We start from the raw sequence: 11,780 nt of genomic DNA, 5'->3' as shown, positions 1-11,780 counted from the left end.
GCGGGCGAGTCTGGGGGCGCCGAGCGGGCGGCGGGGCCGGGCGGCCGGCGCGGGCTGCGGGCGTGCGACGAGGAGTTCGCGTGCCCCGAGCTGGAGGCGCTGTTCCGCGGCTACACGTTGCGGCTGGAGCAGGCGGCCACGCTGAAGGCGCTGGCCGTGCTCAGCCTACTGGCGGGCGCGCTGGCCCTGGCCGAGCTGCTGGGCGCGCCGGGGCCCGCGCCCGGCCTGGCCAAGGGCTCGCACCCCGTGCACTGCGTGCTCTTCCTGGCGCTGCTCGTGGTCACCAACGTCCGCTCGCTGCAGGTGCCCCAGCTGCAGCAGGTCGGCCAGCTCGCGCTGCTCTTCAGCCTCACCTTCGCGCTGCTCTGCTGTCCCTTCGCGCTCGGCGGCCCCGCCGGGGCCCACGCCGGAAGGGCAGCGGTGCCGGTGGCAGCCGACCAGGGCGTCTGGCAGCTCCTTTTGGTCACCTTCGTGTCCTATGCCCTGCTGCCCGTGCGCAGCCTGCTGGCCATCGGCTTCGGGCTCGTGGTGGCCGCCTCGCATTTGCTGGTCACGGCTACCTTGGTCCCCGCCAAGCGCCCACGTCTCTGGAGGACGGTAAGTGCCGCGCGCGCTCCCGATCCGGTCTGGGACACACCTGCCCGGGAGGGACTGGGAACGCGGGGAGGAGGGCGCGCATCGCCAGGTTGGGCAGGTGGGGAAACTGAGGCCCCGAATTCGAGGGGGGACGTTCAAGGTCACTCAGAGAATTGGGGACACAGTGGGGGCTGGCACCCTGGGGCCGACTCTTTTCCGAGTTACAGTCCACAAAGCGCTCCTGGGTGTGGAATGTGGAGACCGGTAGACTAGTGTGGAGAGGGCAAGGATTGGCAAGGTCAGGCAGCTGGTGAGCGGCCAGGTGCGGCCAGAGCTCGGGTCCGACGCTGTCTGTCTGCGCCCATCCCCGCAGGAGGGACGAAAAGTAGGCTCGGGGAGCAGGCCAGGGCAGGCAGGATTCCTGCGGGCTGTGCGCACAGCCTAGGGTGCCTCTCCCTCACGCTTGGCGCCTGGAGCCCATGCGGCGCTTGCAGAGACCCCCTCCCAACCGTGCCGCCATGGGGGAGGTGGGAAGGGGTCAAGGACTTTGGCCCCCTCCAGCCACCCTGGCGCCCAGTTGTGGACCCGTTTGGGGTCCACAGGGACAGGGTTTGCCAAGGTCGCACAGGGCTGTGGTCTCTTCCGACCTGCTCTGCCGCAGCCGGCACCCAGGCTCGCAGCGCCTGAACTTTGTCACTGTCTTTCCCTGGCGGGCAAGATCGTTGCGAGGATCCCATGCCGGCTGCTGCCCGTGGGCTCCTCCCCAGCCCAAGGACCCCAGAGGTCTGAGGCAGATGTCTTGCCGCGTGGTGCTTTTGGAGCTTTTCCGTGCAGCCCAGCCTATCCCACCTGGGCTTGGAGGGCCCTGAGGGAGGGTTCTGTTTCTGCCTCTGGCTGCATTTTGGCAAGAGGGCGGGGTGGGTGGGGTGGGGTGGGGAGCCCATCGAGGGAGAGAAAGGGGGAGATGGAGGAGATGGGGTGAGGAGGGGAAGCTGGACAGATCTGGCTTTGGGAGGAACAGCTGGGGTGGGGGGAGTGATGGGTGTCAGACAGCTGGGGCTGGGGCCCCACTAAGGACCCACCACCCGAGGACCAAGGGAGGGGCCCCCAGACGGTGATGCTCGGGATGCACAGGGTCAGAGGGGCCGTGGGACACACAAGAGTGACACAATGCTGGACCTATATTTCAGGGCCCAGAGAGGCCAGTGTGTGGTGAGGGCTGGGAGGGGAGGAGGAGGGAGTGTGTGGAGAGGGGCTGGGGGGGGGGGGGAAGAGAGGAAGGGAAGTAGGGGTGAAGGCCGGAGGCAGAGAGGAGGCAGAGATAAAGGCAGAAAAAAGGGAAGAGGGCCAGAGGGCTGCGTGCCCCCAGGGAGGGGAGGAAGGTGATGGGAGGGGGGGGGGGGGGGGGGGGGGGGGGGGGGGAGGGTTTGTTTCTCCAGCAGGCCTCCTATGGGCTTTGATTGCGGCTTGTTTGACCTTCGCAGGGGGCACCCCTGTATCTCTCCCCCAACAACCCTCCCATGTGTTGTGGTTGTCCCTCTCCCGCCCCACCCAGCCAGGCCCCTCCAGTAAGGACAACTTCCCTACCAGGACCCGGAGGGAGGCCAGGTCAGCTGCAGGTGGGGAGGGGGCCTGGACAGGCCTGGGCTGGGGCCTGGCTCAGTTCTGGTTGCACCCAGGGCTTCAGTCAGCTGCTTCAGTGACAGGCAATACTATTGTCTTCTTTTTTAATAACCAATGCTTTATGTAGCCTGTAGTCATTCCTTTTAGAGAATTAAAAGATTGAAACAGAGGGGGGGAGGGGTGCGGGAGGGGGAGTCTGTAAAGGTGCCTCGGGCACTCAGAACTCTGCCCCTCCCCCAGGATAAGAGGAGCTCCTGTATTCTAGGAAGAAAGGGAGACCATCGTGGGGGTGTGGGAGTCGTAGGGAGCAGACATCTGGGCTTCACTGCTACTGGCTGTGATTCCCTGGGCAATGCAGACCCTTCCTTTTCTGAGCCTCAGTTTCCCCACCTGTCTAAAGGGCATCGCAGCTCCCCTGTAGGGCTGTGGTGAAAGTTCGTACTGGAAAAGCACGTATTTGAAATCTCAGGCCCCTTCTGAATCGTTTTGGCTTCTTTAGAATGTTCGTATTCAAGCCCATGAGTCTGTACAGGTGGTGGTGATATTGACAGATAGATGGGGATGGATGCAGAGAAATATGTGGTGATCCGACTGTATGGTGCCCCAGGGATTCTCCCTTCCAATTAGAAAATTCTGGGAGTCTGTGAAATCTGTCCTTGGTGAGCTCTGCAACTTGGTATTTGAGACCAGTGAAGGAGATAGCACCCACGTTTCCGAAGCATGTCCGCTGCTAATCACGCTTCACCGCCTCCCTGCCATCTTGCAGTACACTCACCTGCTGACAGCGCTGCTCCCGCAGGATGGAATTTGGGGCAGGCAGAAGCCCTGCAGGACACAGGGTAGAGGCCAAAAAGAGGCAGGAGAACGACTGGATGAATGAGGCGGTCAGTGCAGGGGTGCTGCCTTTGCTGCATATATGCAGCGTGTCATATGCTCGCCGGAGAAAGCGTGCTCTGGGGACTGAGACCGGGGTTCAAGTGTGGGCTCCCAGAGCCTCAGGCCCTCCGCAGGGAGGCTCTAAGGCTTTCTTGCCGCAATCCTGTACCGCCCTGGTGTGTGGGAATCTGGGGACGCAGCCATGTGCTTTTGGGCTCTGTAGAGCCGGGGCCAGCCCAGTTGCTGGGAGGCCGAGGTGGACATGCAGAAAGCCGGCCATGTGACTGCACTGCTGAAATTTGGGGGGCTCCACCCTTCCCCGAGAGGGTGTGCCTGCTGCTTTCCACTAGAGCAGAAAGAATTTGGGGGAAATGGCCTTATTCCCACCTGGCCCAGCACCAAGGATGAGCCCCATGAATGTGGACCGGACTGGGTCCCCCCCCTCTCCCAGCCCCTTGCTTTCAGGGCCCCCCGGTTGTACCTAAACACAGTCAGTCACTTTTATTTAACTGGGCAACGTGTCAGAACTGAAGGCATCACGTTCAGGAACACCTGAGGCCTGCTCAGAACCAGCAGCGGTGGGCAGGCTGGAGGGCATGGGGTGGGGGCTGAGCACAGCAGCCTGGGGTCCTGGGGCTTCGAGGGTGGCGGAGGAGGGGAGGGGGAGATGCCAGATTTGTCCCTTGTTGACTGACAGAGCCTTGAGGGGGGAGGCTCTGGGAGGAGGTGACTGTGCTCAGGGACAGGTTGGCTGGGGAGTGGTGGGGAAGTAGAGTCAGGGGAGTGCTTGTGAAGGTCATTGCCGGGGAGTGATGGTGGGGCAGGAGGGGTGTCTCTGGAGAAGGGTTGCTGGCTCAGGGTGCCTGCCCTGCCCCTCAGGCGCCTTGCCTGTGATGGGTGCAGGGCGCAGAGCCCCAGCTTCCGCCCTGTGCTGACTCTCTCCCCAGGGCTCCCTCCCGGATGCCTGCTTTGTGGGCAGGTGGGTCAGGATTGCTGTCTCTTTTCAGAGGGGGGATAGCGAGGGTCCACTGCAGTGTGCAACTTGCAGTGCAGTCTGGTTGCCTGTCCACGTAAAGGAAATGTGTTTAGTGCCTGAACCACAGAAAGGGTAACAGATCGCTGCTGTCCTGGGGAGCTGGGAGCTCAGCCAGAGTTCCCCCTGCCCCTCCAGTTTGGTCTGAGCCCTTGAGGAGAACGTGAGTGCTGGCAGGTAGAGCCACGTGACCGCTGTCAGAATCACCATGTGTGCTGGCTGTACCGGCCGCCACACGGGCTTGGGCAGCCCATGCCTCCCGCCCCTATGTGTCTCCCACCCCTCCTTCCAGACCTGTGCCCCTCCCTCAGCCCAGCGCCTCCTCAGGCGGGGCCCTCCCCCCTCCATGGCCCCCTGCTCCACTGGCTGGCCCTCTTCCCCTCTGGTCCTCTGCATCTCCCCTCACCCCGCCTCCCTGGACCCTCTCCTGACCAGCCCGCCTCTGCACCCGTGCCGCACAGCCGGCCCCTCACCCCGGCGGGGGCCCTTCTCCTCTGGCTGGGCTCTTTCCTAGGTGGGGCCCCTCTCCTGCTGCACGTAACCCCCCAGCCTCCTGACTGCCCCCTACCGGCCCCTCCCTCTCCCTCCCCTGCCCTGGCTGGATCCCATCACCCTCTGGCTCACCTGCCTTGGCTCCGGTCACTGGGCAGGGCTCAGCCCCACAGTGACTTACTGCCCCGGCTTTCCACCCCCTGCACATTACAGCCCGGCTGCTCCCTGAGCCTTGGGCAGTGTCCAGTGGCTCCTCCAGGCCTCCAGGTTCATGTCCAGCGGGCATCCCACAGGGCACACCTGATTCCCCAACCCCCTTGTCTGATGGGCGGTCCCCTCCCTAAACCTGGTCTGTTTCCATCACAGCTGTGTCATCCTCCCGCCAGAGCAGCCTGCTCTAACTAAGAAGCACCTAGAGCTGGCTACACCAGGGCAGCAGGAACTGGGGCCTGGGTGGGGGGGAACCGTCCTGGCGTCGGGCGAGGGTTCCCACCTGTTCCCCCTCTGGGCGGTCCTGTGGGCCCCAGGCTTTCCTCTGTGGCCGCAGGACCCCCAGACTGTCCATGTGCTGGAGTCTGGCCCCCCGGTGGACCTGGTGGAAGGGCCGGGGACCAGGCGAAGCAGACATGGCTGTGAAACCTCGCAGCTGCTCGGGCTGGGGCACCTTCTCTGGACAGTTCTGTGATCCACGTTTGGGTGCCAGGCCCCGAGCTAGGGGACCAGACCACCTGCCCTCCAGAAAGTTAGTCTTTGGGGACCCCGATCAACAACTGGAACTGCAGTCTGTGCTGGGGGGAGTGTGTGTGACCTTCGGAGGCGTGTGAAGGGGACAAGGCAGACAGGGGGCTCAGGGTGGCCTCCTGAGGACAGTGCGCTCCAGCCAAGGTCCTGGATAGATGAGGCCAAGGGGCTGCTGGGCCCTGGGGCTGCAGGTGGCTGCCTGAGGGACTGAGCTGGTCACCACGGGGCCAGGGAGGAGGGTGTGGAAGAAAGGGCAGGTGCGGGGAGGCCCTGGGGCTCGGGCCACAAGGAATATTTGGAGGTCTCCCTCAAGCGGGTCCTGTGGGGAAACGTCCCCACCCGCTGCCCTTTCCATGGGCTCACAGTGGTTCTGGGGTGATGCCCTTCTCCCCTCACATCTGTGAGGTCCAGAAGGTCAGGGCCCAGCCTCTGGGTTGACGGGTCTCCTGCTGGCTCTGTGTTCCTGCAGGCTTGGAGCCCAGAAATGTCCTCGGATCATTTCCTGACGCAAATGGTGTGGGTCGGAATTCCCAGCACCGCGGGGGCTCTGCTCCGAGCTGTGGTGCGGTGGGCAGGGGACTTACCCTGTGCCTCAGTTTCCTCCGAGGTCACGCCCGTGGTTGTGTAGGTGCAGGTGGCCCTCTGGGACCGTGGCTTCCCCGCAGCATGGGCCAGCACTCAGTGAAGTGGGAGTGTCCTCTTGTCATCACAAATTGAGCGTAGCCTGTGACCTACGAGTTTTCCCTACCTCGGTGACCCTCTGTCTGGTCTTGGTCAAACGCTGAAAGAGACACGCAGGATGCCGGTGGCAGGCCGTCTGTCCAGACTGTGCCCTTTGGGTGTTTCCATCGCTTCCGGCCGGTGTGCTGTTGGGAGCCCTCCCGTAGCACAGCCCAGCAGCGGCAGCCAGAGGGCTGTGTCTGTGCTGAGGCCTCCCCAGGGCCAGGGCTTCGCTCGTCCACGTGCCAGGCTGGGCAGGGGCTGGCGGTGGGGCAGGAAGGGCCGCATGGCAGCCAGGAGGCCTGGGCCACCATCCCGCCCCTGCACCTCCAGGTGAGACCCTGTTCCCGGACTGCAGGCACCTTAGTTTGCACCGAGGGGCTGAGCCAGGCAGGCAGAAAAGACCTTCCCGCCCCTAAAGTGCTGGGTTCCGCCATGTTTGAGGATGTGAGTCACATGTGGTCCGTCGTCTCTCTCACACGCATGTGCATGCACACATACAAACACACTCAAGTGCACACTCACACCCACACAAATGCACATACAAGCATGCTCACGCACATTCCCACTTGTACGCACGTGCTCTCACACTCACGTGTGTACATGCATGCACACATAAACACACACCCTTGCACGCTCACACAGGAACACACCCACATGCACACTCACAGGCGCGCTCACACGTGTTCACGCAACACACTCTGATTATTTTTACTGTTTTCCGGGTGGACGTGTCTCCCCCGAGGGAAATGGGGCCCGGGGCCCTCCAACTCCACGACCAGTGCATGAAATGACACCAGGCCCCAGGCTCTGCCCAGGTGGGGAGGTCGGGTGAGGGGGCCGTGTGTGTAGGACTGAGACCCTTGGGGAAGAGTGACAAGGGCCGGGACCCCTACCGGCTGTGTCCCTCTGCCCTCTGTCTGCTTTGCGTCAGTCCAGGCAGGGCAGGCTGGGCTTCCTCGGGCTCACGTCCACGTGCGGGATGTGGCATGGGGCTGACGCGGCGTCCCCACCCACTGCAGGCTGTCCCTCACTGCCGCATCTGCGGCCCTCCGGTCTTCGTCCCCCCTGGATCCTGCTCTGTCCCCTTCCCTCCTGGACCCTGTCTTCTTGGATTGGAGAGTGGTGGGATCTGCCTTGATACCGAGCTGCCAGGGTTCTCTGGGGGGGGGCTGTGCAGAGCATGCCTGCAGCTCTGGGGGCGGGGCCTCTGCGCGCGCCTGCGCGTGTTGTGGACGTGTGCGCGTGCATGAGTGCACACGTGTAATGTACGTGCCTGTGTGTGCACACGTAGGTGCCCGTGTGTACACACGTGCGTGCACCCTGGTGTGCAGGGATGTGAGTGTGTTCACGTGGGTGTGCATGTGTTGGTGGCATCCAGAGCCCTGAGGCCCACCCCAGACCTGCAGAGTCTGGGTGTCTGGGTTTGAGGCCACCCACTCTTCTTTTAGAATCCAGCACCTGCCTATGTCAGGCTTGGTACAGGGTCTGTGATCTGAGGGCCCACAGCCTGGGCACAGGGACAGCAAGCAGGGCCGTTGTGTGTCTAGGTCTGGAGTTGGGGGCACTTGCCAAGGTGGGCAGTGCAGCTTGGAAGGGGGCCTGGCCAGGCAGTCGCAGCCTGTGGGGATCCTGTGGGCAGCGGGGCTGCTGCAGGCCCAGAACCAGGGTGCTTATGAGGGATCCCAGGTGAGGGGCCCCTCGTGCAGGTAGGTGGAGGGGATGTCCTGGTGAGGGATCCGGGTGCAGGGGGACAGGATGCCCAGGAGAGCGACCCTGGGGACGGGACTCCCATCCGTGGTGCGTCAGGGTCACTGGACATGCTGGGTGCTCCCTCCTGCTGTCCACACCCTGCAGAGGGGGAAGCCCTCCCTGTGGGCACATTCCCAGTCTGAAGGCAGCTTTCTAGTTTGATTCTGAAGTACAGAGTGACTATATCAGGGTCCAGCTTTTCCTTTGCTGACGTAGACCCTGGCTTCCCGGGAGCACAGCTGACTCTGATGCACGGATGGGTCTTGTTGTTCATGCAGTGGCTCGTATGGGGCCCAAGGCACCATGTGCCCAGGGTGGGGGATGTCAGATGCCACACTCTGGACAAGGAGAATGACCGACCACAGCAGGGCCTGCCCCCTCGAACCTGGGCCGTGCCTGGGACCCTGGCCCTCCGGCCGGCCCTCCTGTGTGGCCTCTTGTCCCGTGCACTGTCCCCCTGGCGCCCTTCTCAGCAGCTGCCTGATGAGCCTGTGTGAGACTGCATTCTTCCAAGGGTGCTTCCCACACCTGCACTGGCAGTCTTGTGCTGCATGTGAGCATCTGAGGGAGGCGTCCGCTCTGGGACACTCTGCCCACTGCTGCTGGGAGAACTTGGTCGTGGACATTGGTGGGAGGGGGAGCCGTATGCTGGGGTGATGACCTTCTGTGAAATCGTTAGTGCATTTTTCTTAGTACCTTTGCCTAGTTTCCTTATGGGAGAAACACTGTCTTGTTAAGAGAAGGCGTTGCCTCCTGAATCAACCGTGGCCAAAGGGATCTGAAATGTGTGCTCTTTGAACTTGTTTTGCAAGATGGCTGCTTTCCCAAACACATGTGCCCTGCTGCGTGGATGAGAAGCTCAGTGAGCACATCTGGGGAATCACTGGTTTAGCCTAAGGATTTGGAAATATCTCTGATGCTTTATTTTATTTTTTTTTAATTTTTAAAAAAATTATTTATTTATTTTTGGCTGCGTTGGGTCTTCATCGCCGCGTGCAGGCTTTCTCTAGTTGCGGCGAGCGGGGCTACTCTTCGTTGAGGTGCGCAGGCTTCTCATTGCGGTGGCTTCTCTCGTTGCAGAGCACGGGCTCTAGGCGTGCAGGCTTGGTAGCTGTGGCTCGCGGGCTCTAGAGCGCAGGCTCAGTAGTTGTGGCGCACGGGCTTAGTTGCTCTGCGGCATGTGAGGTCTTCCCGGCCCAGGGTTCAAACCCATGTCCCCTGCTTTGGCAGGCGGATTCTTAACCACTGTGCCACCAGGGAAGCCCCTGATGCTTTATTTTAAAGCAGATCCTTACCTGCAGGAATCACAGGTGGTTCCTGGGTACTCACTGTGTCCCGGGAGCACCCTGTGCAGTGGGACCCTTTTCTGAAGTCCAGTTTGTTCAAGGGTCAGAAATGGGCAGTGGGGTGAGATCTTCTTTGTGGATAGAGTCGGCGTCCAGGTGTGTAAAGGTGAACGGAGGCGCTGAAATACTGCAGGTGCTGTGGACGGGTGGGTGGGACTTGGAGGCACACGGTCCTGTGGCCCAGCTCACTCATGCACCAGCAGGTGGGGTGAGCCGGGACCCCAACACCAGGAGGTGCCCTTGATGAAGATGCCGAGGGTTACATAGCACTGTGCCTGGGTCCCCCTGCCCCTACCTAGGTGTGGTGACCACAGCCCAGCGGGCCTCAGCCTTGGGGCTTAGAAACCCAACGGCAGGAGCTCACAAGAGCCCATCAGAATCTTTTAAAAAATAACTTGTTTTTATTTTATTTTTATTACGGAAACTTCAATCATACACAAGAGTAGAAGGACCAGCGTGGTGATTTCTTGGGTAGAAGCCCTCAGCCCCAACAGTTACCGACATTCTGCCCTTCTTCTTTCGAAAGATGGTAGCCCTAAAATACTTCTATTAATTGGAAAACAGAGCTAAGAAGCAATTACATTAATTTGACAACACACTTGTGAGCGATGTTGAAAAGCCAGCTATGCTTGAAAAGACGACAAGAGTGCCACCCGGCTTGCGGTGACTGAGTAGAGGTGGGAATGAATGGGTCCCCCTGTGAGCACCCTTGGAAAGGAGGTGAGAGGGACCCAGGGGTCTTAGGGCCTGGCCCACAGACCAAGCGCACAGCGGCTCTGCAGGGTGGGGTGCGGGGCATGTGGGGAGTCAGGGAGTGGTGGAGCGGGGGGTGGGTGCGTTGGGCAGCAGCTCCCTCCTTGTCTTGTGACCGCACTGCCCTCTGTGACTGAGGAGGACGTCCTTGGAGCCGCACCCTCGAGTCCACACACCTGGCTTCTCTGCAGGACGGGCCCCGGGTCCCGTGCTGGGGACAGTCTGGGCGGCAGCAGATTGAAAATGGATCAAGTTCAGTGGAGGAGTTTGAATGCTGAGTAGGGGTGATCTTGGGGTGCCTCGGGATTGGGGGGTCAGGAGGCCGCCGAGTGAAAGGAGGGGAACCCTTGCGGGCAGAGGCATCAGTGAGCGGGAGGAGTGCCGAGGGGAGAGCGTGGGCTCCCCAGAGCTGCGCGCTGCATGGGCCGCGGGGGCATTTGGGGTGGGACACGCTCTGTACGTGGATGGGGGAAGGGGGACAGGTGAGCGGCCGGCCTGGGAAAGTGGGCAGAGCACGGGGCTCCTCGGGTCTCAGGCCTGCCGTGGAGGCGGGACGTTGTCCTGGAGACCACGGGAGTGTGAGAGCAGCGACCGGGGGTGTGGGTGCAGCAACTGGGGGTGTGGGTGCAGTGACGGGGGGACGATCTTGTGCATATATTTGAACTCTTTTCCAAACTGCCATGAACCTTTTAAAATTTTTGTTTTTTTCTTTGTGGTGTGTGTGTGTGTTATTCCCCCTTATGAAGGGTCCCTCTGAGGACACCAGGGGCACACGTTTCCCGTTTAACTGCCCAGCTTGTAAATCTGAAGTGTCTGCCCTTCCTTCCTGAGGCCCTTTGGGGACGGGGCAGGGCCCTCCGGGTGGTCCAGGTCTGACGCAGGCGCTTGTGCTTTCCCTGTTTGGCTTCTTCTGTCTTTACATGCTTGGGGCTGACCAAGCGCTCTGCAGAGGAGCCTTTGCGGGAAGCCCAGCGCAGCGGAATTCCACTGGGGGACAGAGGGTCGGGGGTGTGAATGTCTGAAACTCAGCCCACACGTGCTTCAGCACCAACGGGGTGCTTAGCTCTGTCTCTCAGCTCAGCCCCCCATTCTGAGATGGCCCCTTATGAGATGGGGAGTTTGGGGGGCAAGGGTCCCAGGGGTGAGGCTGGGCCCTGTGTCTACACTGGGCGTGGTCACTGTGCTGGGGGACTCTTGGCCAGGTGGGATTATGCCCCACCCGCCCGGGCCCTGTGGAATTGGCGCCAGCGTGGGGTCTCCCTCAGGGAAGAGGTGCAGTGCAGACCACACTCCTGGGTCCACGTGGGGACCAGGCCGTGAGCAGCCCCTTGGCTGGGGCCGTGAGAGCCGCAGCGGTCCTGGTGCCATCGTCCCCTGGGAAAACAGCCCCAGGCCGGGTGTGGTCGTGCTGGTCACTTGTGTGCCAGCCCCAGCCCAGCCTCGGAGCCCAGAAGCCAGTGGTCGGGCCCCGGAGGAGGGGCTTTCTTCTGGATTGCTGTCTCCCCACGCCAAAGAGACGTCCGTTTGGCTAGTGTCCAGTGCTGGGGGGTCCCCCTGGAGTGGGAGCCCCTTGGACATCCCCATCTGGGAGGAGGTCCTCTGAGGGGCACCAACACGTGGCACTAGTCTTTCCCGGGCCAAGTGGCAGTTTCCCACGTGGGCCTTAGAGGTGCCCGGGCACAGTTCCACTGCTGCCGACTGCCATCCGTGGCAAGAAGCCGTGGGCTCCCCTGGGCTGGGCAATTCTGCCCGGAATGGCTGCTAACTCCCCCGGCCCAGGTGTTGCCTTGGGGCCTTCCTGGAGCCCGAGGGGTGGTCTGCCGCTGTTCCCGGAGAGCCCGAGGGGTGGTCTGCCGCTGCTCCCGGAG

General features: G+C 62.0%; 1 protein-coding gene across 1 annotated transcript in view; it reads left to right on the top strand.

Annotated features, from left to right (window-relative positions):
• Positions 1 to 11,780, top strand: part of ADCY1 (adenylate cyclase 1) — a 115,984-nt gene continuing 104,204 nt past the window's right edge. The window contains exon 1 of the mRNA XM_029233845.1: positions 1 to 597. The gene's annotated coding sequence lies outside the window, so the exon portion shown is untranslated. The remainder of the gene's footprint in view (positions 598 to 11,780) is intronic.

The sequence above is a fragment of the Monodon monoceros genome, unplaced genomic scaffold (genome assembly GCF_005190385.1).
Source record: "Monodon monoceros isolate NGI ecotype Baffin Bay Population unplaced genomic scaffold, NGI_Narwhal_1 Super_Scaffold_2, whole genome shotgun sequence".
NCBI classification, from domain to species: domain Eukaryota; kingdom Metazoa; phylum Chordata; class Mammalia; order Artiodactyla; family Monodontidae; genus Monodon; species Monodon monoceros.
This window is presented reverse-complemented; position numbering and strand designations above follow the sequence as displayed.